Raw genomic sequence first — 26,779 nt, 5'->3', positions numbered from 1 at the left:
ATGTAAGAGTTCCAAGATTTTCCAATCACAGTAAGTGCAGTTAACAATTTTATAATCCTATCAGCATCTACCAGAACTTTCTCTTCCCTACACACATCAGGGCACATCATTTGGTGGGAGTGGCAAGACACTGGCTGGAAGACCATATAAAATGATTCACTGCCCCACAGCCACCAAGTTGGTTCTGACTCACAGCGACCCTATGTACAACCGAACACAACCCTGACTGGCCCTTTGCCAACCTCATGGTTGTTCTTATGTTTGGGCCCATCACTGCAGCCACTGCATTAATTCATCTTGTAAAGGCATCTTTTTCACGACCCCTCTACAAAGCATGATGTTCTTTTCCAGGGACTGGTCTCTCCTGACAACATGTCCAACGTAGTACATGAGCAGAAGTCTCATCATCCCTACCTCCACCCTGACTGATTCACCCTAAAACATAGGCTCTCATCTGATCTTAAGAGTTTGTTTCGCAAAACCAAATGTACTTAGCTAATTCCTCCAAAGAACACAATGCTCAGGGCTGGATGAGCGACTGAGTTAACTTCAGAAAACTGGTTTTCTCAAGCAATCGTTTACATGAGTTAGCACAACTTCCAAAGAACCCAGAAATCTGTACTCCACAACCATAAAAAAAGTTTGCCTCTCCAAGGAAAGGGTCCTTGGTGGGCAATGGATTCAAGGTTTCCTGTTCAAACGCACCAGCACTTCTCCAGAGAAAGGCAGATTCTGCCTGCTCTTGTGAGGCAAGAATGTTCTGTGTCCGGTAGTCACTAAGAGTCAGGATCATTGGATGGCAGTGGGTTTGTTTTCCCACAGCAAAAGCAAAAGGGGGAATCGTGAGGAAGCTCTTGCTGTATGCATTGCTTGGCTCTGAGTTGTACCTACATCTATTTCAACCTTAAACCTCACTGCCCTCAGCCGGTTCTGGCTATAGGACAGGGTACAGTTGTTCCTGTGGGTTTAAGGGACTGTCATGTTCTACTGGAGTTAAAAGAAAGCCTCATCTTTGCTCAAGGAGAGGCTGGTGGTTTCCAACTGGGGCCTTTGCAACTAGCAGCCCAGTGGGTAACCCACCCGCCACCAGGGCTCCTCATTCTACCTTGGTCCCTCACACTTCTTGTTAGAGCAGTCGATGTAATGGGTAGCCTATCATTCCAGTTTTCAAACCTCTCCTGACGATCATGTAGATTCGTCCCATTCTTCCAGCTGGCACAAACAACGCAGCCCGTGGTGGGACTCAAGCAATTTAACAACTGGTTCGCTGCCCTCATGAACCTTGTAAGTATAGAAAAACAATATACTGAGGAAAGTAGTTTATTATTTCAGAAGCTAATACTTAAATAAGAATAATAAGAGGTACACAAAACTAGATTATGTTATAAGAGCTTTAACATATCAATGAAAAATATTAAAGAATACCTGACAAAAACTTTAAGACTGTTATTTAAGGTGGTTTCATATGGTGTCTTTAAAAAAAATCATTTTATTGGCGGCTCATGTAGCTCATCACAATACATCCATCCATTGTGTCAAGCACATTTATACATCTGTTGCCATCATCATTTTCAAAACATTTTCTTTCTACTTCAGCCCTTGGTATCAGCTCATTTTGCCCCTCCCTCTTACCCTCCCTCCCTCATGAACCCTTGATAATTGATAAATTGTTATTATTTTTCCATGTCTTACACTGACCAATGTCTCCCTGTTGTCAGTCCCCTAGGGAGGGGGTTATATGTGATCAGTTCCCCCTATCTCCTTCCACCTTCCCCTTCCCCTCCTGCTATTGCTACTCTCATTGTTGGTCCTGAGGGGTTTATCTGTCCTGGATTCTACCCGTGTAGTACCTGCTCTGGTCTAGCCAGATTTGTAAGGTAGAATTGGGATCATACTAGTGCGGGGGTTGGGGGGTGGGGGGGTGGAGTGACGGTGAGGGGCGGTGGGGATGAAGCATTAAAGAACTAGAGGAAAATTTTGTGTTTCATCGGTGCTATACTGCTCCCTGACTGGCTTGTCTCTTCCTTGTGACCCTTTTGTAAGGGGATGTCCAATTGTCTACAGGTGGGCTTTGGGTCTCCACTCTGCACTCCCCCTCATTCACATTGATAGGATTTTTTGTTCTGGGTCTTTGATGCCTGATACCTGATCCCATCGACATCCAACAAACCGACTTTTCTGAACACATTAAATTCACCTGTGAAGAACTCCTTTCTGCTTCTGCTGAACTGACAGCAATTGCTCTGGCAATGTTTTCAGCTCTTTGAACACTTTCAGGCATTGTGTCATTCCCTCCTACCTGATGGGAATCTGTGATGCAACACAAAGCTGAAACAAATGAGTGTCACTCCCCCTCTGCTTGTTTGACACGTTTTCTCTTTACATTATAGGTTTGTTTACTGAAGTAACAAGCACAAGGGAATAAAAATGTATTTCATAAAAAGTATAATGAGTATGAGGGAGGGGGGAGCGGGGAGCAGGGGAGGGAGGGGGGAAAAAAAGAGGACCTGATGCAAAGGGCTTAAGTGGAGAGCAAATGCTTTGAAAATGATTAGGGCAAAGAATGTACGGATGTGCTTTATACAATTGATGTATGTATATGTATGGATTGTGATAAGAGTTGTATGAGCCCCTAATAAAATGTTTTTAAAAAAAGTATAATGAGTTTTATGAAATGAATGAATATTACAGGCTTAGTTCCATCTAATTTTTTATACCTATAAACTGAATGAACGTTACTATGGGTACTTAGAACACGCTGCTTGCGCAAATGAACATTAAAACAGAGTAAGCAACATAAATCTGTGGTTCTGTATTGGAGAGAACCAAGTGTCATTTTGACAACCCGGTTGTGTGAACCCAACATAAAATTGGATACCTGCTGAAGTCCACCATTAAGGACAGCCATGAATAATACTCTGGTAGCGGAAAAAGATCCTGGTAGTATAGTGGGTTGGGCAGCTAACCGCAAGGTCAGCAGTTCGAAACCAGTGACCGCTGAGGGAGAAAGAGGAAGCCTTTCCTATCCATTGAGTTACAGTGTTGGAATCCCCTGTGGGGCAGTTCTACTCTGCCCTATGGGGTCACTAGGCGCTTGACTGAATGAGTGAGTTGAGTTCGGTGAGATGCATGTTCAAGTACATCGACAGGATGATTCCAGGCGTTTAATTGCTGGTCACAAGTTAAATGATTTCTTATATTGAAACAAAATCTGCTCGTCTAATTCGTACACTGACCCAAAGAAACAAGTTAATCCACCTCTGCCACTCCACCCCTGCTTCAGAAAGCAGAATCGCCTTTCCTCCTAAGCAGTTTGCGCTTCTTTAAATTCACCGGGTCTAGCAAGCTGCAATGGGCCCGGGGTGTTGGCGCGGGTTAAGAATTGGGCTGCCAAACGCCGAGTCAGCTGTTCGAGCCCATCAGCCCCTCTCCCGGGGATGGGGGGGGGGGGGGTAAGTGAGCCGAGGCTTTCCACCCGCAGGAAGAGGCAGTTCTGCTCTGTCCCAGGGGGTCGCCGTGCCAGGCGGCCACCGTGGCGGCCTTTGACGACGAGATGCACGGAGGCACCGGCACCGTCGGGGCAGAGTCCCCCCTCCGGACCCCGGTGCTCCGCGCAGCTCGCCGCTCCTCTCCCTTCGCCTCCCCGCCGCGGGGACGCAGGACGCACGCGAGCGCCCGGTCCCATCCGAGCCGCCGTAGCCGAGCGCCGCGGGGGTGCGGGCGCCGGGTCGCCTAGGCAACGGGCTCCGCCGCGGGCTGCGGGCGCCAGGCAACCCGGGAGGCGCAGCGGCCGGCGGCGGCGGCGGGCGGGCGAGCGGGGCCGAGCGGGCCGGCGGCTCGAGCGCGCCCGTGCCGGCGTCCACGCGTCTCCAAGGGTGAGGGTCCGGGCCTCGGGGGACCCCGGGGAGGGGCTGGGGCCGCACCTTGGCCGCCCGGGCCGAAAGGGGAGGGCAGCCCCGCATGCTCTTCGACCCCGACCCGCGCCCGGCGGGGTGGTCTTTCGATTGCTGATTCTATTTGTTTACGCCGTGGCTTGGCCTGATCGGAAGGTTCCTTTAATATAGAGAGAAAAATTAATAGCCCTCTTTATTATTTGGGGTGAAAGGGGGATAAATAACTCAAAGCTGCTGCTGCTGCCGGTGGGAGGGGGGATGCGTGCCACCCTTCTGAGGCCAGAGCGCACTCTCTCCCTTGGCATCCGTTTCTCACCAAGTAGACGCCTGCCTATTTTACAGTCCCGACAGGTAAGTCTGCGCTGCTCGGGAGCGTGGGCGCTTACTACGCGCCCGTGCGCCCTGTGCCAGGCCCGGGGCAGATCGCCAGGGGGCCAAAGTGAACGCGACTTCTTGCCCTCGCCGAGGCCACGGCTCCGTGGAGGGAGCCTAAGAGGAGTTCGCGGTGATGCCAGCGGAGTTGGGGCCTGTGAATGCACAGATGTTGCCAATAGGAGCCGAGCGTCTTCTCAGAGGTGACGCTGCCGGGATGGTGGGACAGGTTCCAAAAGACAGTGCTTTCCGAAGCCAGCGGAGAAGTCTGCTTTTGTTAGTCTGGAGCGGAGGCGAGTGAAGTGCACGGTGTTCTGGGCAGAAAGAGCAGTGGGTATGAAGTGTAAGGTAAGAGTGCAGACTGGTGGGGAATCTGCCAGGATTTCCAAAAGGGCCCTGGCTAAGACGATGGTTGCGGATGCCCCTTCTGGAAGACTCTCTTTGTATCTCCTCGTAAGTTTGGAGGCGCTGGACTCGATCTTGGAGCCATCGGAGGCGGCTTTAAGCAGGACCGGTCTATGTTTGCCTAGAGGTATGGTTTTGGGGCTTTTTGTTGTCTCTCGATGACTCCCTTGTGATCTCTTCATCACGTAGCAACCACTCACTTGGAGCAACCTGAAAAATAAGTTTATTGAGCATCTACTATGCAAGCATGAAGGGGATTAGGCTCCTGTCCATATGAAGATCGTAGACTAATGAAGAAACTCAGCATCGGACCAGAAACAGTGTGATGCTAAGAGATATCCAGGGAGGAGTGGAGGAGGGGCGGCAGGGATCTTATTCTACTCCAGTTCTAAGGCCATGGAGACAAATCAGTTCAGTATATGCGACTTAAAGATCAATGTTGGAAGAGAAATGGCAGGAGCCCAGATCAGCCAGAGCTACTGTGTAGCATGTAGTTGTCCAAACCCCACTCTTGTAGTAGGCTGTGCTGGGAAGAAATGGCCAGAGCAGGAGGAGAAGGGGGAGAGAGTGGACATGAAAACAGAGGGACGCTTAGTTGGAGAAGGAAAACAAGTAAAATGTGTCTTTTGGTGAAATAAACAGAGGGGTCACGGGGCGGGAGGGGGGCCTCTGTGAGCAGTTTTGGTGGAAACGGTGGGGGAGGAATCTAATAGCAGCTTCAAAAGATTCAGTGTAATCTAGATCAGTGAGATGGGCGAGTGTGGGATGTGGGAAAATAGAGACAGTGTAGGCAGCTCAGGCAGCTCAAAGAAGTTGGGTTGTGAAGAGGGAGGGGAGAAGGCTGGAGAGCAATTAGGGAATAAGGTGAAGCGTTTTTGGTTTAATCCTGAGAGAGAGGAGCAGGTTTAGATGCTGATGCAGGCAGCCAGTGGGGCAGAGAGGCTGAGCTGCTATAGGAGATAATAGGGAGAATCAGTCTACAACTTCCCTGGGAAGGTGGGAGTGGGTGAGATCCACAGCACAGGTGGAAAGCCTGGCATTCAGTTGGAGCTTGATAGCTCCTGCCTTTTTTTGGTGGAGGAGTAGGAAGCATGCAAATTGCAGGAAAGGAGTGGCAGCCGTGTAATGCAACAATAAAACAGAAGGGACGGTTGGAAATGTGAAAAGAAAGTCACATTTTCTCTTACGGGCAGCTGGCGGACATTTATTAAACAAATACTGTGCTAAGCTCTTTCTCCTGGTTGGTTCTCAACTAAGTCGTCATTATGACAACTCCAACATAGAGTCTGTAATTAACGCCCCCTCCCAAATTTATAAATGGGAAAATGAAGGTGAAACGCTTTTTCGAGTTCACAAGGCTCTGAGTCCTGGTCTGCCAGGCTCCAGAGTGTTTCTTCTTAACCACTACCCACCCACACGAAAGGATTGTCTACTTCTGATAGGACATCTGCTCAGAAAGCGACATCTCAACAGTTGGTAGAGGAAGCGTCATATTTAATAAAAATAACACGCCCCAGACGTCTTTTTTGCAAGCCACATGCCTGTCTCTCCCATTAGTTTCCTGTGCACGGTATGATTGTGTATGTGGTGCTTACATGGGTGTGCTGTTTAAGGGAAAAAATTCAGAAAGTGGCTAAGTAACTAGAAGAGAGCTGGAAAGCAATAGCTTTATGCAAGCTATTAATAATAGTGGGAACATGTAATGGCAGGAGAGAGGACCGTAACATCCTGAAAATAAATATCTAGGGATAAACTAAAAAATAAATGTCCCCAACTTAGCCACATAGAATAATAGTTGTGTGAGGCCATGTGTGTCTGGGTTAAATGGGAGGTGGTTTTTCCACGGGGAAAAATCAGGATATTGTGGAGGGAGGGTGGGGTGAAAAGGGGGAACAGATTACAAGGATCTACATATAACCTCCTCCCTGGGGGATGGACAATAGAAAAGTGGGTGAAGGGAGACGTTGGACAGTGTAAGATATGACAAAATAATCATTTATAAATTATCAGGGGTTCCTGAGGGAAGGGATGGCGGGGAGGGAGGGGAGAAAAATGAGGAGCTGATACCAGGGCCTTAAGTGGAGAGCAAATGTTTTGAGAATGATGAGGGCAATGAATGTACTTTTAGAAGCCCCCCGGTTTGTTAGAAGATCCCTATATCATGTGGCTAGATGTGAGTAGATTACAGTGCCGCACGCCTTTGTTTTTTGTTGTTTTAATCATATACGCGGTACCTTCGTGCTCATCGATTTCGACTCATAGTGATACTATTTAGGGTTTCTGAGACTGTAACTCTCCCATGGTTAAGGGGGTTTATTAGGGAAAAAATTAACAGGGTACCACAAACCAGGATTAGAATACATTAAGGATACAGTCCTTGGTCTACACAGGTTCTCAACCTGTGGGTCACCACCCCTTTGGGGGTTGAACGACCCTTTCACAGGGGTCTCCCGATTCATAACAGTAGCAAAATTATGATTCTGAAGCCACAATGAAAATCATGTTATGGTCGGGGCGTCACCACCACATGAGGAACTGTATGAAAGGGTTGCGGCATGAGGAAGGTTGGGGACCACTGGTGAACAGCACATCTCTCCTCAGCCACCAGTCACATTTCGTTTGTTCTCAGCCACATAGTCCCTTGGCCCACGTAGTCCCTTGGCCTCTACCTTTATGGGCCAGAAAGCCTGAGACTGTCAATCTCCCTGTGAGCAGACAGCCTCGTTCTCCCATGGAGCGGCTGGTGAGTTTTAACTGCCAATCTTGCTGTCAGTAGTTCAACTCCTAACTAGTGAGATAAGTTTTGGTTTTAAATCTGTCATGGGATCAAAGGAAGACTTTTTATATCTTTCTTCACTGTCCAGTTCTTTATTTGTGCACATGAATTGCCTTTATAATCAGAAAAAGCAATATATCCTATTTGGGGAGATGAGGGGTCTAAAGTTTGAAAAAAAGAAAAGAAAAATCCTGATCTGGGCGCAGTCGCAGCGGGGAATGGAGGGAGAGGGCAGATTTCGACAGGATTTCAAGAAAAAGTGCCAAGAGAATGCGGAGTGGGAGGTGCAGCCTTGTTGGCCTTGGCCTGAAGGGGCACCAGGACTGGCGAGGCTGAGTGGGGAGGAGGGCAGAAACAAGGCTGGAGTCTTTGTTGGGGAGCTGGACTTTTTCCTGGAGGCCAAGGACAGCCATTGAAAAGAAGGGAAGTGACTCAATCAGACTTGCGTTATAGAAATAGCACCCTGGCTCCCTCCAAACCATTCAGTACACTGAAGTTAGAAGGGGCCAAATTTCCTTTTGTGCTTAGTTAGACTTGAACCTCTGGGGACACGACGTGTTTATTTCCTTTCATTGGCCATGAAGCATTAATGTTGAAAGATTTTATATCTGCTTTCCTGAAGATGCCTGGGATATTTTTAGCAGTCTGATGTAGGTTACATTGATGCAATGTGCTGATGTTTTGTCTGGTCGACACAGTCTCCTGTAAATTTGCTTGCTACCTGTTCAAGAGAAAGTAATGAGTAACTGGGAAAAAGTAGCAAGTAAGATACATAACTCATGGTAAAGAAGTTGAATGTATTGCAGACATCCTGACACACTGTTTTGGGAGGAAAGGGCCAGTATATAATAAGCAACATGCTATCTGAATTAGTACATGCTATCTGAATTAGTTCCTAGGGTCTGGATGCATCCAGCCCTCCAGCCAGCTGTGCTTCTACATTGTAGCCACTCATCTCTGTCCCCAGCGGATCCTGGAGGGAGGCACTCTGCTGCCTTAACTTTTGCAGAGACTGCCAGGTTATAAGAGCTGTATTTCCCAAAGATGCAAGCCTATGGTCCCATCTCATTCCTCGTGACAGGTCAGTGAGCTAGGGATTAGCATTCCCATTTTCAGATGAGAAAGATAAACATCAGGGGATTTAAGAGACGGTGGCTCCAGCTCCCACAGCTAATTGACCCAGACATTTTGAATCCAAGTGTTCTCTTGCTAAATTTTAAGTTTGTATTAGGGAATGCTTTGAACATGTACAAAAGGCTAGTGGTGAGGAAACCCGAAGGGACTTCAAAAAGTTCATGGGTGCGGGTGGGAGATCCATTCTCGTTTAATGTCATTTTTCCTTTTTGAAACCTCTATCATCAAAAAATAACATCTGCTCTCCACCCAAGAAACAGTATTGTGAAGGGTTAATGATCAACTTTGTGATCGTTTTTTAGCCGGCAACCTGATTACAAAAGGCGTCTGCTAAAGGGATCACAAAAAGAAAAAAAAATTCAGCCTCGTTAGCTAACCTACCAAGTAGATGAACCTCATTTCTGTTGTTTGGTGCCGCTGAGTCAGTTCTGGCTCACAGCAGCCCTCTGTACAGAAAAACGAAAACCCCGCCCGGTGCTGCCGTGTCCTCGCAAAGGTTCTTATCTTGAGCCTCTCGTGGCAGCCACGGGGGGTGTCCATCCATCATGTTGAGGGTTTTTCTCTTTTTCACTCCACGCTTCACCAAGCTCGATGCTCTTCTCCAGGGGGACTGGTCTCTCCTGACAACATGTCCAAAGTATGTGAGATGAAGGCTCACTATCCTTGCCTCTAAGGAGGACGCTCGACTTCTTCCAAGATAGATTCATTTGTTCTTCTGGCATTCCGTGGTACTTTTTAATATTCTTCACCAACGCCATAGTTGAAATGCATGGGTTTCTGATCTTCCTTATTCAGTGTCCAACTTTCTTTTCTTTTTTTTTTTTAATTTTAACAATTTATTGGGGCTCATACAATCAGTGTCCAACTTTCACATGCATGTGAAGCACTTGAAAATACCATGGCTTGGGTCAGCTGTACATGATCCCCCCATTGTAACATTCTTGCTTTTCAACATGTTAAAGAGGTCTTGTGCCGATTTACCAAATGCAGTTGCATGCTTTGATCTCGTGACTGTTGCTTCCATGAGCATTGATTGTGGATCCAAGCAAGATGAAATTGACAGCATCAATCTTTTCTCCCTTTATCATTGATGTTACCCATTGATACAGTTGTGAGGCTGTTTGTTTTCTTTACATTGAGTTTTAATTCAGATTGAAGCCTGCGGTCCTTCATCTTCATCAGTAGCTGCGTCAAGGCCTCTTTGCTTTCAGCAAGCAAGGTTGTGTTATCTGCATATCACAGTTAGTTAGTAAAACTCCCTCTAATCCTGATACCGAATTCTTCTTCATAGAATCCAGCTTCTCTGATGATTTGCTCAGCATACTGATTGAATAAATACGGTGAGAGGATACAACCCAGATGGATACCGTTCCTGATTTAAAACCATGCAGTATTCCCTTGTTCTGTTTACACAACTACCTCTTGATTCCACATGAGCACCATGAAATGTTCTGGAATCCCCTTTCTTCTCAAGGATCACATAGTTTGTGATCCACACAATCAACAAAACCCAAGTAAACATCTCTCTGGTGTTCTCTGCTTTCAGCCAAGCTCCTTCTGACATCAGCCATGACAGCTCTTGTTGCACGCCCTCTTCTGCAGCTGGCCCGAGTTTCTGGCACCTCCCTGTGTTTGTGTTGCTGCAGCCATTGTCGGATGATTGTCAGCATCCACAGATAATAGCTTCTCCAACTCTTCCCAGATGTGGTGGTTAATTTTATTTCTCTATATTCCATATGGAGAAGTCCACATGGTCCAGTCGCCTTTTGTGTTATGGAAAAAAGGGTATTTGCAATGAAGAAGTCACTGGTCTTGCAAAATTCTATCATGCAATCTCCACCTTTGTTTCTATTATCAAGACCACATTTTTCAACTACTTATTTCATACATGTTCTTAAAGAATTAGTCCTCAAGTAAGGGGCCTTAACAGGAACCTTGTGCACACACAGTTCATCCTAAATTCCTCTAGTCAATAAGGTAACCAGCCAAGCTTTGCTAAATGTCTAAATCCACAGGAAAAACAAGGATTTCATCTCGCTTACAGACTTGGCCCCTTCCTCCCACAGAGGCCAAGGGACAGAGGAAAAGTCTTCCCTCGCGATTCCATGTCACCAAGATAGCGCCCAGTTCCTTGAGGAAGCATTCCCTGGTGGTAGAATGGGTAAGATTATGTAGCCTATTGTAGAGTTTTATAGCTGTCCAAGGGTAGAGTTGACATCCACACACTTTCTGAAGTGAGTACTTTCAGAAAAGCATGCCAAGGAGTCCCTCTCCCTTTTTGCACCAGGAAAAAAAATCAGTTCGTTTGCATTTCCGTCCTGGTGGCATAGTTGACTACATACACAGCAGACTGCTAACCTTAACCAGCTACTCTGAGGGAGAGAGATGCGGCTGTCTACGCCTATACAGACTTAACATCTCAGAAACCCAGAGAGCAGTTCTGCCCTGCCCTAGGGAGCCCCTGAGCGGGGACCACCTCGGTGGCAAACAGGAGCGTAGTAATTCCTAAGTGTCCGTAATACCCACCTGGTGTGCAGATTTCCTTTCCAGTTTCATAGCTGCCTTTTCTCAATTTGCATCTGCGTCCAACAAGGACTGCATGTAGCATCTGGCATAAGAGTTTCTTGTAATCTATAGCAATTTCTCCCCAGCCCCTTGTTATTTATTTGTTGAAGCTGTTAGGTAATTTACCTTGTATACTCTCTTCTGGAATTGGCTGGTAACACCCCTTTCATGTGTTTCTTTATTCACGTAATGTTTTGGACCATTATACTTCATAGGGTCAAACGGCCCTTTCACAGGGGTCGCCTGATTCAAAACAGTATCAAAATTACGGTTATGAAGTAGCAACGAAAATAATTTTATGGTTGGGAGGGGGGGGTGTCACCACAACATGTATGAAAGGGTCGCGGCAGTAGGAAGGTTGAGAACCTCTGGTCTAATGACACCTGTTTGATCTTAAGGTTGGAGTCAGGTATTGCTAGCCTGATTGAGATTTAGGTGGGGTTTACATAGCACATCACCATTTCTGTATTCAGCAACTTCAACAACTTGCCAAACCTCCCACTGGCTTTTCCTGTTCTCCCTCCCCAGTTTTCCACCTCCTCCTTGTAGATTATGATCTTTCCCTTCACCAAAGTTAACCCCTGCACCTTCTTATCTCTCCCTTTCTTCTCTTCCTCTCCTCTCCCTGGTAATGGGCAACATTTCCTGGAATGGTTTTAGAGGCTACTACCGATCCGAGAACAACTCGACCGGGGTCTGCCCACCACCCCAACGACTATGGCCAAATGTGTCCGTTCATTTGGGGTTGTAAAATAAGTCCAGGTTTTCTGATGCCAGCTCTGTTTATTCCCACTCGCTCCGGAGGAAAGAGGCCGTTGCACATGGTCATATACTATAGAACTCGGCGGAACAAAGCCCCGGATGATTCAAAAGCCTCTGTGCTCTGTCCAACCCCGGCCACTCACAAGCCACCTCTCCTGTGCACAGGCACATCACACTAGGAGACCAACCCCCGGAGCCCCTGTCACGGACTCCGCAGAACCGCCCCTGTGGGTTTCCGAGGCTGTACATCTTTGCCGGAGTAGAAAGCCTCATCTTTCTTCCACACAAAGATGGGTGGGTTCGAATGGCTGGCCTTGCAGTAGTCAGCAGCTCAGCTCCTAAGCCTTTGTGCCACCAGGGACCCCAATGCAGGGCTGGTACCTCTGTCACTGTGTTTCCAATTGCAGATCATGACATGGTGGTAGTAGGATGAGAGGTCATTTGGGAAGGACAGGACCCAGCATGATGTTTTTAGAAAAGAGAACATGGGGGAAATACTGACATGCCGCTCATGTAGTAAGAATCAGTTTTGCTTTGTAAAATGTTTGTTTCCGCTCCCTACTTGTGTCTGAGCCATAGTGTAAAATGTAGTTCCTTTTGATGAGATGATGAAAGAGGTTTGAAAGGGTAAGATTGTTCATCACATATTCCGTTGACCACCATGAATGAGGTCTAGCCAGCTTTCCAGCCAGAGGCTCAACTAAGTTCCATATCAGCAACTTATAAAATAGTATAGTACATTAACCTACTTTCGAATTCCCTTTCAAGGCTTTTTGGGTGACTGCCAGTTAACCAGGAAATTGCATTACCCCTGCGACCTACTCCTTGAGCCGGATTGAATTGAAGGCCTGAAGGGATGGGAGCGCTACACCTGCCTGTGGGAATTTTTACCTCCACTTGCCGTTACCCTGGAGGTACCGCGGATGACTCCAGGTAGCACTGGCAGTGCTGGGAAGCATGCCAGGGCCACCGGTACAAGACGGTGGGGAAGGTGAGAAGTAAGGAGTGGGCAGGAATTCTGAGAGAAACGTTAGGCTGGCTTCTCGGGCTTGGTTGTGTTGTGGGGAGAGGGGCAGCCAGACCGCCCAGTGTTGTCTTAACTCTCATTCTCTGCTTTTATCTATGAGAGGGCTACACTGAACTCACAGACAATATTCCTGAGTAAAGGGTTTCTGAAGGAAATTAACAGATTGCAATGAAAGAGAGATGCTCAGGATCGAGTTGTTGTTCTTCAGGACTTGTAACAAAGTTCTTTCAGAGTTGCTAATAGATTCTCCAAGGGCATACTACTCCTGGTAAGAAAGGAAAAAAAAAAAAGGGAAGGCGTTCTCCTAAGGCTCAGTGGGTCAGCAAACCTCACTCCCCCAATGAAGTGCCCCGAGGCACCCTTTCTACAAGCCAGCGTCTCTCCAAAAGCACTCAACTTCATTTGCTCAGGGACTGAGAAGACCACTGTTCCATTTCATGTTCTGGACCCTGGTTCTGCTGCTGCTTCTCTGATGTCATAACTGCCTTCCGAATTCAGGAGGTTCATTGTGCAGAGGATCTCAAGGTCCAGAGGACTCGCTCCACCTCTGCCTCTTGCTGTAATGAAATATCCCTCCCCGTGCTTCTCAGAGGGCTCGTTTTAGACGTAGCAAGATGGCACGCCAGTGAATTGTGTTCACAATTACTCACTTATCAGTATCGCCCCTGCCGTCTTACCAGACCCATGCAGGAAAAGGGCAGTTAGCAGGAATTAGAGACGTCGGCTCCTGCATTCCCATGCACGTGATCACAAAGGTAACTCTAATCCTGTTACTGCTCTAAGCTCCATAGGTTTAGGACCGTGAGTGAAGGGACTGACTCATGGCACCAGTGAGAGGGCCTGGAAAATAACAAGCTCTGCCCACGTTTCACAGCGGTGGAGACGAGGGTCAGTGAGTGTGAGCGGCTCAGAATCGCAGAGCTGGCGTATGCGGCAAAATGGCACGGCGTCGCCGGATCCAGGACGTTGTTTTCTGACTGACTCTGATGACGCGTAAGTCCCAGGAACAGCGCAGTGCACCGGCTGGAAGGGCGCTTAGCACAGTACCTGGCCGCTGAGAAGTGCTCAGTTAATATTAGCCACCAGGATTCTTTCCGATTCGCGGTTTACGGTGCCGAATAGTTAATAAGCCTCTGGCCGCCTCCCGCTACCCTAAGCGCTGCAGTTTCTTTTGTCAGCTACCATGGCTCTGCAGGGATGGGGCGGTGGGGGTGGCGGGACGGCATCCTTCCCTTTGGGAAAATGATGAGCGTTACCTTGGCTTAAGGTAGTTAACAGCTGCAAGGTGTGTGGGAGAGGTTAGCCCCTGGCCAAGGCCCTTCAGATGAACGGTAGGCTGTTTGTGAGGAGGGAGGAGGACACAAAGGCGGAACATGCGTGCTTTGTGCCAGTGAGGTCACAGAATCTTGTGCACACAATTCTGTGCTATCACAGTCTCTATTTGGGGTTCTAAACTGCCTGGAGAATGGCAGTATCACATACATGTACTCACTCAAATCATGTAAAAATATGACCTGTAAATTTTCACAAACACTTTGATACTATTAAATCTGCACATTATATTTAAAATGCGTCCCGTGCTGAAATACTATGTTTACTGATTGTGTTTTACTGCTGGAGAAAAGAAAGACCATATGCTTTATTTTGAATCTGGCTACCTGAAATGTGTTTCCATGGGATTTTCATGTCAAAACCTGGGGCTTTAGATCTTGTCACTGTAGGTCAGGCTCTGGTGGGTATTCTGTTACAGCTGAAGACTTCGTGACAGAAGGCCCCCAAATCATGAGTTATTTTCTAAAGCCTTTGTGAACAAACTTGTGTAGTCAGTCAGCAAGTACACATGTTTCAAAGGCTTCAGAGGAATAGCACAGCCGGCCTTTATGTGTCAAGTGTACCGATGCCAGGGCTTGTGCCGAGCCCTGTACCTCACGAGATCCATGTTAGAAACACAGTACTCTTGTCAGATCCGTTTCACAGATGAGATCACTCTGGAGCTCAGATAGGGAGGGCGGGGAGCGAGTGCCTTCCGGAGAATGGGCCAGCACCAAGACTTTGATTGATTCCAACTCCTGCCCCAAGTCCTCCAGCATGTCCTCCCTGGCCAGGACTTTCTAGCACATCACCGTGGATACTCCAAGGCACAGCTGCGAACTCTCTAGGGTGACACTGCTTGCAAGTCTCCCATTTTCCAGCCCCTTGAAGTGCACTGTGCTCCTCAGACACACACAGCCCCCAGTGTTGCCCTGAAAAGTACGACGACCACATGTAAGAGGGACCTCACATACATGCAGAAGCCACCAAGAAGCCTGGAAAGTTAAACCTTGTGCACATAAGAAAATAATATGATGATGTTTAGTTGACGCTGACAGTCAGGAGTAGACCACCACCTTTTTTTTTTGGTAAGGTTTCCCATTGGGTGGTGGTCAGTGGGTCCGTGGAAGCACAGAGTAGACCAGCCTGTGCGACAGGATGGGGAGAAAGAAAACCGTTCACATGATGCCCCTTCTAGGGGGTCAAGTTTCAGAACGGTTAACTCCCCAAATGCCCTTTGAGTCATTTTATAATGTCATCACCGGGACTCAGTTTCGGACAAGCCCTTGTTTCCCCACTCTAGAACTCCACATTCTTCTGGGTTTTACGAGGACCTTCAACCCTGAGCATGGGGAAGGCATGCATCTCCCTAACCCCTCGGGATGTTAATGACTTTCCATTACTTCAATCACGAAGTCTTCAGCTGTAACAGAACACCCACCAGAGCATGACCTACAGTGACAAGATCTAAAGCCCCAGGTTTTGACATGAAACCCCATGGAAACACGTTTCAGGTAGCCAGATTCAAAATAAGGCATATGGTCTTTCTTTTCTCCAGCAGTAAAACACAATCAGTAAACATAGTATTTCAGCACGGGACACGTATTTAAATATAAGACAGTCCATGGAATACTGCTTAAACAAACCAATCTGCCATTCAGATCTGCTTCATGTGCAGATTTAATAGTATCAAAGTGTTTATGAAAATTTACAGGTCAGATTTTTACATGATTTGAGTGAGTACATGTATGTGACACTGCCATTCTTCAGGCAGTTTAAGTTATTTCTAATAATTTAACAAATATTTCTGGACAAGGCCCAGAGGGATGAGGACAAGTGATAAAGCACTGGGCCTGGGATCCCAGTTCATACATGCCAGGGTTCATCCCCACCAAATGTGCTTGAGAAACATGTCTCTGGGATGCAGACAAGTTCTAATTCAATAACAAAAAGCCTCATTAAACCTGAGTTTTGAGGGGATTTGCTGGGCAGTGAAATTCAAGGTGGCGAGGTCAGTTCAGACGGTGATTGTGGCTGTGAGGGAGAGGGGCCAGGTGGGTAGAGCTTTTGAAGGACACAGGATGGTCACAGGGACTTATTAGGAAGACGTTCTAAGGTAATGGAAAGCTTCTTTGATAAGCCAAAGGCCAGGAGAGGGTATGCCTGCTCATCCTTTGAGGGGAGGGAAGCTTCTCCTATAAGACTTTTGTTGGGAAACCACATCCCATCTACCTTGCAGGCCCGTTTTTCCCCCATCAGATTTCTTTTTGTTCTCAAAATGCAAATATTTCAAAGGAATATTTTGACATGGTGTAAATCAAAGAGCACAGACTTCTACAGAGAGGAGTTGGAGAGCTGGAAACAGTGCCTTCAGAAGTGGATAGCCCACGATGGAGGACGCGCTGAGATACGATAGCTTCACATTGTGGTATTTCTTTTCAGTAAAGCTTTCTGTGCTTTGATAGTGTGCTTACCTCATAGCTGGAAGGTCTCTGTGCCCAACCTTGCGTGCTCAGAGGGAACCTGACCTACTTACCTTCCTCAGGCCATTTGAATCACTCAGGACCCATCCCACTGCCTCGCAGATACATGGTGTCGCCGCAGTGTGTAGGTTTTTTGGCTTATAGACTTTGCGCTGCCGAGGTGGGCAGGCTCCCAGGTTAACAATCTACACCTGCGGTGTTTCCCTAAGATTCTCGGGGTTTGCCTTCATCTAGGCCAAGTTGCAGCAGTTTTCTTTTCCCAAGTCCATGCTTGACGTTTCCAAATGAATGGAAAGATTCGCTCTTCTGTCTTCCCCCTCTTCTCTTAGGAGTAAAAATGTTTTGTGGAAGAAGCCCCCAGAAGAAACACCAACCCCAGACTCTCATTGACCAGAAGTAGGTCATGTGTCCATTTCTGAAAACAATTCCTATCCACCAGGCAGTGCCATTGAGATTTTCTTTAGAGAAATCAGAAACAGTTGTGTTTGGGTGAGGACGGGCGTTTCTCCCTGAGTGGAGGGACTGGCTGCTGAGAATGTTTGTCAGCTAGGAACTGTGTTTGACTGCTGATAACAGAGTTTCAAATAGTAAGACATGTTCATTTTCTCTCAAAACACATTAAGCCCAAAGTAGACAATCCACTGCTGGGTGGAATCACCAAAGTGCCCTTTGAAGTCAGGCTCGCGCATTCTTCTTCTCCATCCTAACTCACAGTTGTACTCTCCTGATCACTTGTGGTCACTAGTGGACTTCTGGCTCTCTGTCCAAACAAGCTCAACCAACAAGTTCCATTTCTGTCTCCTGTCCATGATGGAGGCTGGTCAACATGGTTTCTTAGTTGGGCCCATTGCTATTGCTAACAACATAGAAATTCGCTTGCTGAGGAAGGAGCCCTGGTAGTATAGTGATTACTTGTGGGGCTGCTAACCATAAGGACAGCAGTTCAAAACCACCAGCCATTCTTTGGGAGAAAGAGGAGGCTTTCCAATCCCATAAAAAGTTACAGTCTTGGAAACCCAGAGGGGCAGTTCTGTTCTGCTCTGTAGGGTCCCTGTAAGTTGCCATCAACTTGTTGGCAGTGAGTTTGGTTTGGTTAACCCTAACCCAAACCCTATCACGCCCCCCCCCCACTGTAACTATCAGTCCACTCTTCTTAACAGAAGAAAGTGGACGTAAGCCAGACAACGTACAGTCTCCGCCCAGTAGGCAGCCAGCAATGCTCGCTATGCTCTCAGTTTAGACGTAGAGATAATTTTGATAGGTTGTCATCTTTATGTTCATGATTTTCTTAACAACATCAAACATCCTACCAAGGCATCCGATTATGTTTTATAATGATCTTTTCTACCTAACTGTGTAACGAGTTAACTTTCCATGTCAATTAATATACAGTAGAAGCTTCTTAACCAACTCAACTTTAGGGATGCTGGATTCATAGCTCTGTTCGTGCTCCAAAAACGTCCTGTTTGAATCGCCAGCTCTCTGATTGCTCTCCGCTAGTAGAGTGCTCACGATTGCATTGTCCGCACGTGGCTGTTTAGAGTTAAATGAAAGGAAAATTACTTTCTTGGCTAGTAGGTTGTTCCCCACTGTGCTAACCACTTGTGGGCTAGAGGCCACTGCCTTGGGCGGCACAGCCATAGCCTATTTCCAGCCGTTTAGAAAAGGCTGTCTGACAGTGCTGCTCCCAGCACACCTGCGTGCTGCGGTGTCACCTGCTTGGTTTTAAGGAGTTTGAGGGTTTTTTTCGAGGCAGAGATTAAAGCTAAGTTGGACCCAGTTTGAAGACAGTCCGGGCTTGAGATCTCTGTTTTGTGAGCCGTAAAACACGGGCCACCATGGCGTGGAGTGTGAGAACTAAAGGACTGAGTGTACGTGGTTCCTCAGGGCAGCGCCTCGCACATCTGAGGGTCAGCCAGACTCAGTTGGGTTTCTTCCTAAGCCTGTTTCCGTCAGTTCACTAGTTATTATGGTTACCAAATGAATGAAATCTACCATAAGCAGATGAAGGAATAAATGTTGTTTTGTGGAAAATAACTTGAATACCTTAGAACAGGGGTTCTCCACCTTCCTGATATCGTGACCCTTTAATCCAGCTTCTCATGTGGTGGGGGCCCCCCAACCATACAATTATTTTCGTTGCTGCCCCCTGTCATTTTGCTACTGTTATGAATCGGGCAACCCCTGTGAAAGGGTCGTCGACCCCCCAAAGGGGTCGCGACCCACCAGTTGAGAACCGCTGCTCTAGAAAGACCTGATACGGTAGGTAAATAAAGGTAAAGGCCATTTTTTATGGCTAAAGATTTTTTTTAATTAAAATTTTATTGGGGGCTCTTACCACAATCCATACATATAGCCATTTTGTCAAACACATCTGTACATATGTTGTCATCATCATCTTACAAACATTTTCTTTCAACTTGAACCCCTGACATCAGCTCCTCATGAGGGAGGGGAAAAATGGCTAAAGATTTTTTTAAAAAAATCATTTTATTGGAGGCTCATACAACTCTTATCACTGGCTAAAGATTTTTAAGTTTCCTGTCAAACTTAGAAGTAGAACAGATTTGAAAATGATGATGGCAACATATGTCCAAATGTGCTTGATACAGTGGATGGTTGGAGGGATTTTGATAAGAGCTGTATAAGCCCCAATGAAATGATTAAAAAAATTAGTAGAAGAGACTTATATAGATATTGAGGGGAAAGACCCGTCAAAATGTTAGACTCTGCCTTCAGACTCCTTCACCAGTGTGTAAGTTTTTCCTTTACTTTGAAGAGGTGAAACCAACCACAGCCATGTCTCCTGGGTAGAATTTGTCCAGGAACTTTAGAACTGACTCTCGAAGAAAGGAGCCCGGTGGAACCATAGTTCGTGTTCTGCTGCTAACTCAAAGGTTGACCCTTCAAACCCATCAGTTGATCTCCAGTAGAAGACACCTGGGATTCTGGTCCAGTAAAACGGGGAGAAAAAAATTAAAGCCACTGCCATTGCATTGTTTCCAACTCATAGTCACCCGGGATAGCTAGTCCCCGAAGCAGATAGCCTCATCTTTCTTCTGTGGAGCGGCTGGTGGGTTTGAACCAAAGACTAACTGGTTAGCAGTCCAGCTCTTTACCGAAACTAGGAACCCCTGTGTGGCCGTTGTCTGAGAGCTGTGCGATTTGACAGCACACAGCACCAATTCTCAGAAAAGGCAGTGGTTTTTCTTTGTTTTTTTTTAAAAACAATTTATTAGGGGCTAGGGCAGTGGTTTTTCATCAACGGTTTGGAATGAATGGACATTTGAAATGGTTAGTCTCTTTAATGGCCTTTGAAAGAGTTTTATTCTCTGTATAACTGTATTGGCCCCAATCCCATCTTGAAGAGAGCTTCAACTCTGTGTCTTTGTACATGTGTGGATTACTTGGCAGCCATTGCAATGGGTAAGACCATCAAGATGTATTGTTGGCTGTATATCTTTGTCGGTTTGAAGCACTAGAGACTGTACTTACGGTAGGTGAGTTCTTTGTAGCTAAATCTTCTCTGGTCAGAGGGATTCTTCCCCTCCTCCACGAAGGATTGGTTTTCATCTGGGAAACATTATAATATCATAAACGCTATTATATGGAGGCACTATATTCCTAATTTGGCTTTTGGGTTTAGCTCGCTTCTTGTGGGCCACTCATTTGATTTTAAGTCATGTGTAGTATTTTTGTGTTTCATACACCAGAGTTTGGACTGTCTCAGAGCATCTGGTATCAAAGGGTTGGTCCCAATGTCTTTCCCAGCACTGTTGGAACTTTTGTCTTCATAGCATTTCTCAGAAATTTCCCTGCTTGGTAGTTATTGTTGTATTCGTTTTGTCTTTGCTACTGTGAGTTTTGAGCATGCTTGCAGTCCTTTGGATTTTGAGGCCATCAATGTTGCTTAGTGCTTCATGTGTCTTTTTTTCCTTTTGTCATATGTCTTACTATTGTTTTTCAAATATAGGTTCCAACGGCTTCCCAAGGATTCAGTCCAAAATATGGATGTTAATTACTGTTCAAATCCTGCTTAAAGTCAGCTTGACATCCCACTGCACACCACCCCAGCTTTCCTGGTTATTGAATACAATTTGATAAGGTGTCGTCATCTGAAAAGTAGATACCTAGGTTATTGTAATTTATTTGATTGTATGTATTATGGCTTTTGGTTGCCTGTCATGTATTCTAAGAATCATAGCCCACCTGCATGTGTTATGTGATTAATACTGTTAGGAAGTTAAATGTTGCTTGGGAACTGAAGAGACTTGGGTACCCAAAGACCTGGTTTCCTAATAGATAGTTTTTCTCTTTGTCTCCCGCTGGGCGTGGTTACTAATTGGCTTGTTCACTCCCGGCACAGACCTGATAGTTGGGGTAACCCTACTGAGCTCAGCTCATGGAGGACTAGAGTCTTTCACTGGGCCACTCCTAGTCTGAGCTACAGGGAAGTTCAAGGAGCCCTGTGGGCGTGGTGGGTATGTCGTGTTGGCTGCTAACCTCGAGGTCAACAGCTGGACAACAGCAACTGCCCCACAGGTCAAAGATGAGGCTTTCTACTCCTGTAAAGAGTTAGAGGCTGACAGAAAAAAGAGAGAGAGAGAGAGGCTGGGAAACCCACAGGAGCAGTTCTGCCCTGACCTATCGGGTCACTGTGAGTCAGAATGGACTTGATGGCAGTGAGCTTGCTTTCAAGGTGGCGCTGTGTTTCTGGAGTGAATGAATGAATCAGTGACCCCGTCTTCTGTGTGACATAGCCATCTTCAGGAACACTTGCCTGAACCCACTGTTAGTAGAGACTCGTCTGGTAGGCTCTTCATTAGATTTCGATTCTGTGCTAGAGTAACAGCCCCCCCCCCCAAACAAAACAAAATGAAACCGGTTAAATGTAAGGTTTCAAACAACAGAGGTAGAGACTAGTCTAAAGAAACCTCCATAACCCTCCACCCAGCTTCACTTACTAACATGTTAGAGTAAATTTCGATTTGGGTTGTCCTAGGGGGACTCAGGTCAATGTTCTGGAGACCCTTTTATCAGGTGCTAAACGGGACAAGTACAAGACAAAGACGAAAGCAGCGCTTCCTCGTGAGGGAGGCCATCCGCATGAGGCCGCCACGGTGACCAGGGTCCACAGAGCCGCATGGCTACCTGTAGGACAGGAAAACCAAAGGAGTTGTCCCAGCAGCCATGCTCGCTGGCAGATCAGCAGGTTGGGCCCGCGGGAGTGGGCATGGGACAGTGGTTGTGATGCATGCAGGCCTGGACATTAGAAACCTTACAGGATCCCGCTGACCACCTCAGCTGATATACGGCTCGTCTCCTAACAATGCCGCCTACGTACATTCGTTTCCACTCAGGGCACAGCCAGGAAAGTCTCTGAAGGCGAGACTGGCCTGCCCGGAGATGTCTCGGGGATCTGTGGTCGTCCGTTTAAACACCTCTACCTGAGGGCAAAACCTTGTACATTGCCTGTTACTGGCCCGAAAGGACCGAATGAAAGCTGAATTTACGGCAAGACGCAAATGGATTTCCATTGCAGTCGGCAGCCTTCTGCGAACCCCAGTGTTGGGAATTCCAGTTCTGTATTAGGCTTGAGGGTAGAGAGAATCTGAGGACTGAGAGCGGCCTACTTTGCGGTAGAGAAATAACAGACTATTCTCTCTACCTTTTTAATATTTGAGCCTGATAAACATTTAACTCATTTACTTATTTTTCTCTAAGATGGACTCTAACCTAGTGAAGAGGCTACTAGATTAGCCTTCGTTAAACGTGGCTCTGTAGAAGGTGCTACTGACAATTATCCTGCAATAAAAAAGGAAACTGGGGCCCAAAGACACTTGCTTATCTACTTGCTTAGGTTACTGAGAGTGCCAGGTAAGGTGACATCTGAGCAGCGGGAACAGCAGTGCCCCGACACATGATGACTGCAACTTCAGTGTCACAGCTGCTAGCTGGAGGGAGTGGTCCGAGAATAGCATCTCCCGCCCCGCCCCCAGCACCTGGGCCGTTCTGTCTCAGCTAAGCCAAGTCCAGAGAACAGTTGCCACTCAGAGCTTCCTCTCTGCGGGAAAGTATCGAGTTGTGGCCGGCTGCTTTTCAACACCCTCTCCCAGAGGACAGATAGTGTCGCTACCAAATCATAGACTCCCTCGTAAAGAGTCTCGGAGTGCGACACTGTTTATGACTGTATCCCCCCCTAGGAGGTCTAGAGGGTTTTGACGGTGGGGTTTCCATCTTCTTAACCCTTCCCCAGAGCATTCCACGCTCTGATTGAGAATTTTAGACCTCTACACCAATGGCAGTTTCCGGATCCCCCGGGAACCTAAATCATGTTTTTTTGCAGTGTTCTTTGAGTGTAGGGCACAGAAAGATCGGCAGAGGCAAGATCAAGGTTCTCTGGGCGGATGAGGTAAAATTTCTGAAACCCTAGGACAGCGATTCTCAACCTCTGGGTCGTGACCCCTTAGGGGGTCGAATGACCCTTTCACAGGGGTCGCCTGATTCATAACAGTAGCAAAATGACAGTGATGACGTGGCAACGACAATATTTGTGTGGTCAGGGGGTCACTACAGCATGAGGTGCTGTGTTAAAGGGTCCTGGCATTAGGAAGGTTGAGAATCAGTGCCCTGGGAAGCCACCTTTTGATTGAAGGCCCCCTGTTGAGACTAGGATGCGGGTGCTACTGGGAGAACTTGTCAGCATTACCCAGACACGATTCAGCAGGTTTTGTTTGGAATCGATCTGGGCATGTGTGAACTGACACCCAAGTAGCAGTATTTTTGACTTGTTCAAAGCACAAGGCAGTGAATGATCCGTGTACGTCTCTACTGGATTAATTAACCTGAATCACAGTTTGCCAAAATATTGCTCATGGGCTGTGGGGCCCATGCTTCTGGTATTTTCTGAGAGGCCAGCTGATTCCTTGTTAAGAACTCTTGTTCTAAGGTTCATGATACTTGCCCCCAAATTCATTTGTCAGCCTAGCAAGTAAACACTATAATAGCAAGCACAATAAACTTTGTTTCTATTTGTAAGATGTTTGTCTCTAAAATATTAAACAGTTTAATTTATGTAACTTGTCCACACATGTCTGGAAATGAAATGCTTATCAACTAAGTTGATAAAAGGATAAAAATAGCTTTCTGAAGGAGCCACTGCCTGAGGATCAGCGGGGAAAAATGTTGAGGCAGAATCTTTTTCACCATTGTTAACCTGTAAACAACAGCATCTCCATTTGTCGGCATTTGCCTAGAGTTTTTAAACATTTTGCTCAGCTCCTAATTAAAAATAGCTTGAGTCATCTACAGATTAATTAGCCAGTTTCCCAGAGCCATAATTTCTCTAGAAAATTCATTTTCATTTCTTTTAAATGAAGATTCGTTTTTAAACATTTTGCGTTTTCCTCAGTACTAAGAATTCTAATTATGCACAACATTCATCCAAATCACACACACACATCTCAGTCGGGGAGATACAGATAAGTCGATACTGTGGGAAGAGGAAGGGCTGATCCCTGAAGGGTGTACTAAGTTTCTACAGGGTTTGTTTAAATTGGACAATCAGCTGTCATGTCCCCTGAGTACTGGAGTGATGTCAACCCAGGTCAAAAAGTCAGTGCCCAAAGTTAAATTCTCAGGACATTTTCTTTCTTTCGTTTAAACAACCACATGCCAGTGTAGGCTTGACTTCTTAAAGACTTTAATTTTTGTTGTGCAGATGGTAAAAATATTCCCTCCTTATCATCTGTGGCTTATAGCATTTTGTACATTAATACACTTCTCCATTCAAACACAGTCAACCCTCTCCCTGTCGCTCCAAGCAGCAGAAACAAGCAGGCACTGTAGCTTTATCGCAACCAAACCACATCCTGATGCCACAATTTGGTCCCAGTGGCGCATGGATTTTTTTCAATTTACTTTCCATCGATTGTTCTATTTGAATGTTTTCTTACACAACTTAAAAAAATTTTTTTAGTGTCTTCTTTTTTCTGGGACTTCAGTATATTTTGTTGGTGTTTCTTTTCCAAGAATCTTCACACAAATCCTCTCCAGTAGTCACCCTGCCAGTGTTGGGTTAGAAGATGTGCTACTTCTACTGTAAATGTCGATCTCGCTTCCACGTCTCGGTTGGAAAGACTGGCAGGGGAAACGTTGGCTCTCTCTCTGAGGCATGTTTCAGTCTCTGAGTGAAGGGGCAGTCAGAAGGCAGTGTACAGGTGCTCCTTGCTAATCATCCAAAGATGGAATTTGGAGCTAGTTTGAACCTCTGAAGGAACTTGGGGAACTCTATCTAAAACCTCAGGCACACCTTAGGCTTTTCTTTAATGTACTGGGACTTTTAGGACCAGTTTTAATTCTTTCAAACATATATTAGGCACCCATTACATGATTTGCGTTGTGTGTGGGCAGCTTACATACATTAGCTGATTTAGTTCTCTCAAAAGCACTGTGTACAGTAGATTTGATTTAAATATTGGCTTAAGCCAACAACCTTGACTTTACCCTTGACCCTCTTTCATTCTCCGGCCCCCTGTCCAGGCCACGTGGTGCATGGCCATGGCAGCCAAGCATGCCTTCGCCCTGCTGCACCTCACCGCCCACTCTTGCTCCCCCTGCAGCCTCTCTGCTTTAGGGATCCTCGTGGGCTGGTTTGTTGTTGTTGTTGTTAACGTTTTATTTGGCGAAGTTGCGTAGAGTTCCTATGACCTTTCCCCCACTTTTCCTCAGTCTTAACAGTGCTGTTGTAGAACATCACAAATGGGACACTGGTTTGATACAATCCACCACTCCTGTGGATTTCCCCACAGGGTATACATACATATGCATACATCAGTGGAAGGAAGGAACTGCAGTGGCTGCCATGGTACATGGGTTTAAGTCCAAAGCCCTGAGCCACTCCCTCCCGCCTGCCCCTCCATCCGTGTTTTTCCCTGCTCACAACACTCCAGCCAGCCCCAGCTTCCTCCCTTTCCTGGATCCCACATCCGCCTGGAATGACCTTCTCCCCAGCTCTCACATGCTGACTTCTCTGCCTTAGCTCACAGATCACCTCCTCCAGGTAGCCTTCCCTGGCCACTCTGATCCATCTAACCTGCTTCCCACTACGTTAGCTAGTCCTACAGAACTTGTCACTGCCTGAAAGTATTTCTTTGTTTATTAACTTTTTGTCAAATAGTAAATAAGCCACAGAGAACGGGGCTATTTTATTTAGTGTCTGAAATGGCCATGACACACAGTAGGCCCTCGATAAATACATCCCAAATGAATGGATCTTCTGGATGAGGACACTGAGTTTCAAAGTGAGTACGTAACTTAGCCAGTAAGTACAACTGGGAGTGCCAGGTAGCAGTTAGAAAGGCCTTAGTTTGGCTTGCTGAGAGAACTGATAAGGGCAGAGGCTGGAGAACAGACAACGAGAGGGAGGTGGTATGCTCTGAGCAGTCAGGGCGGGGGCACATCAGGATTTGCAGACATAGATTTTACTCCAGGCGTCTTGGGAGGCATGGAGGTCGTAAGCCTGGGAACATCATAAGCACCCTGTTCCGGCTTAGCTCATACTACAAGTGCACGCCGGTGTTTAGACCGAAGTCTCAGCCAGGAATGGTGTGTTTTCCCTTTTCCATTCTTTGCTCTGTGAATGTTTCTCTGTCGACCATGTTAGGGAATGACTCTGGTCCAGGCACCATTGGAATGCTACTGATGGGGAGCATCACGGTCATCCTTTCGGGAGGGAAGTCAGGCAGACTGTGGATTTGCTGGGAGGGAAAGAGGTGTAGAGTACTAGTTTAGGAGAGACAGTTTCGCAAGGTAGATGGGCAGACTATTTACTGATGATGTAATGGCTCTTCGCATGTTGCTGTCAGGTGCCGTGGAGTCGAGTCTGACCCACAGCAAACAGAACGAACGCTGCCCGGTCCTGCGCCACCCTCACAACTGTTCCTCTGCCTGAGCCCGCTGATGCAGCCACTGGGTCAGTCCATCTCATCGAGGGCTTTCCTCTCTTCCGCCGTCCCTCCACTTTACCAAACATGCTGTCCTTCTCCAGGGA

At 46.7% G+C, this 26,779-nt stretch overlaps 1 protein-coding gene across 1 annotated transcript in view; it reads left to right on the top strand.

The window, feature by feature from the left end:
• The first annotated feature begins 3,743 nt into the window (after positions 1-3,743).
• The window catches only part of PKIG (cAMP-dependent protein kinase inhibitor gamma), a 78,266-nt gene continuing 55,230 nt past the window's right edge, over positions 3,744-26,779 (top strand). The window contains exon 1 of the mRNA XM_075528717.1: positions 3,744-3,875. The gene's annotated coding sequence lies outside the window, so the exon portion shown is untranslated. The remainder of the gene's footprint in view (positions 3,876-26,779) is intronic.

This window comes from Tenrec ecaudatus, chromosome 12 (assembly GCF_050624435.1).
Source record: "Tenrec ecaudatus isolate mTenEca1 chromosome 12, mTenEca1.hap1, whole genome shotgun sequence".
NCBI lineage: Eukaryota > Metazoa > Chordata > Mammalia > Afrosoricida > Tenrecidae > Tenrec > Tenrec ecaudatus.
This window is presented reverse-complemented; position numbering and strand designations above follow the sequence as displayed.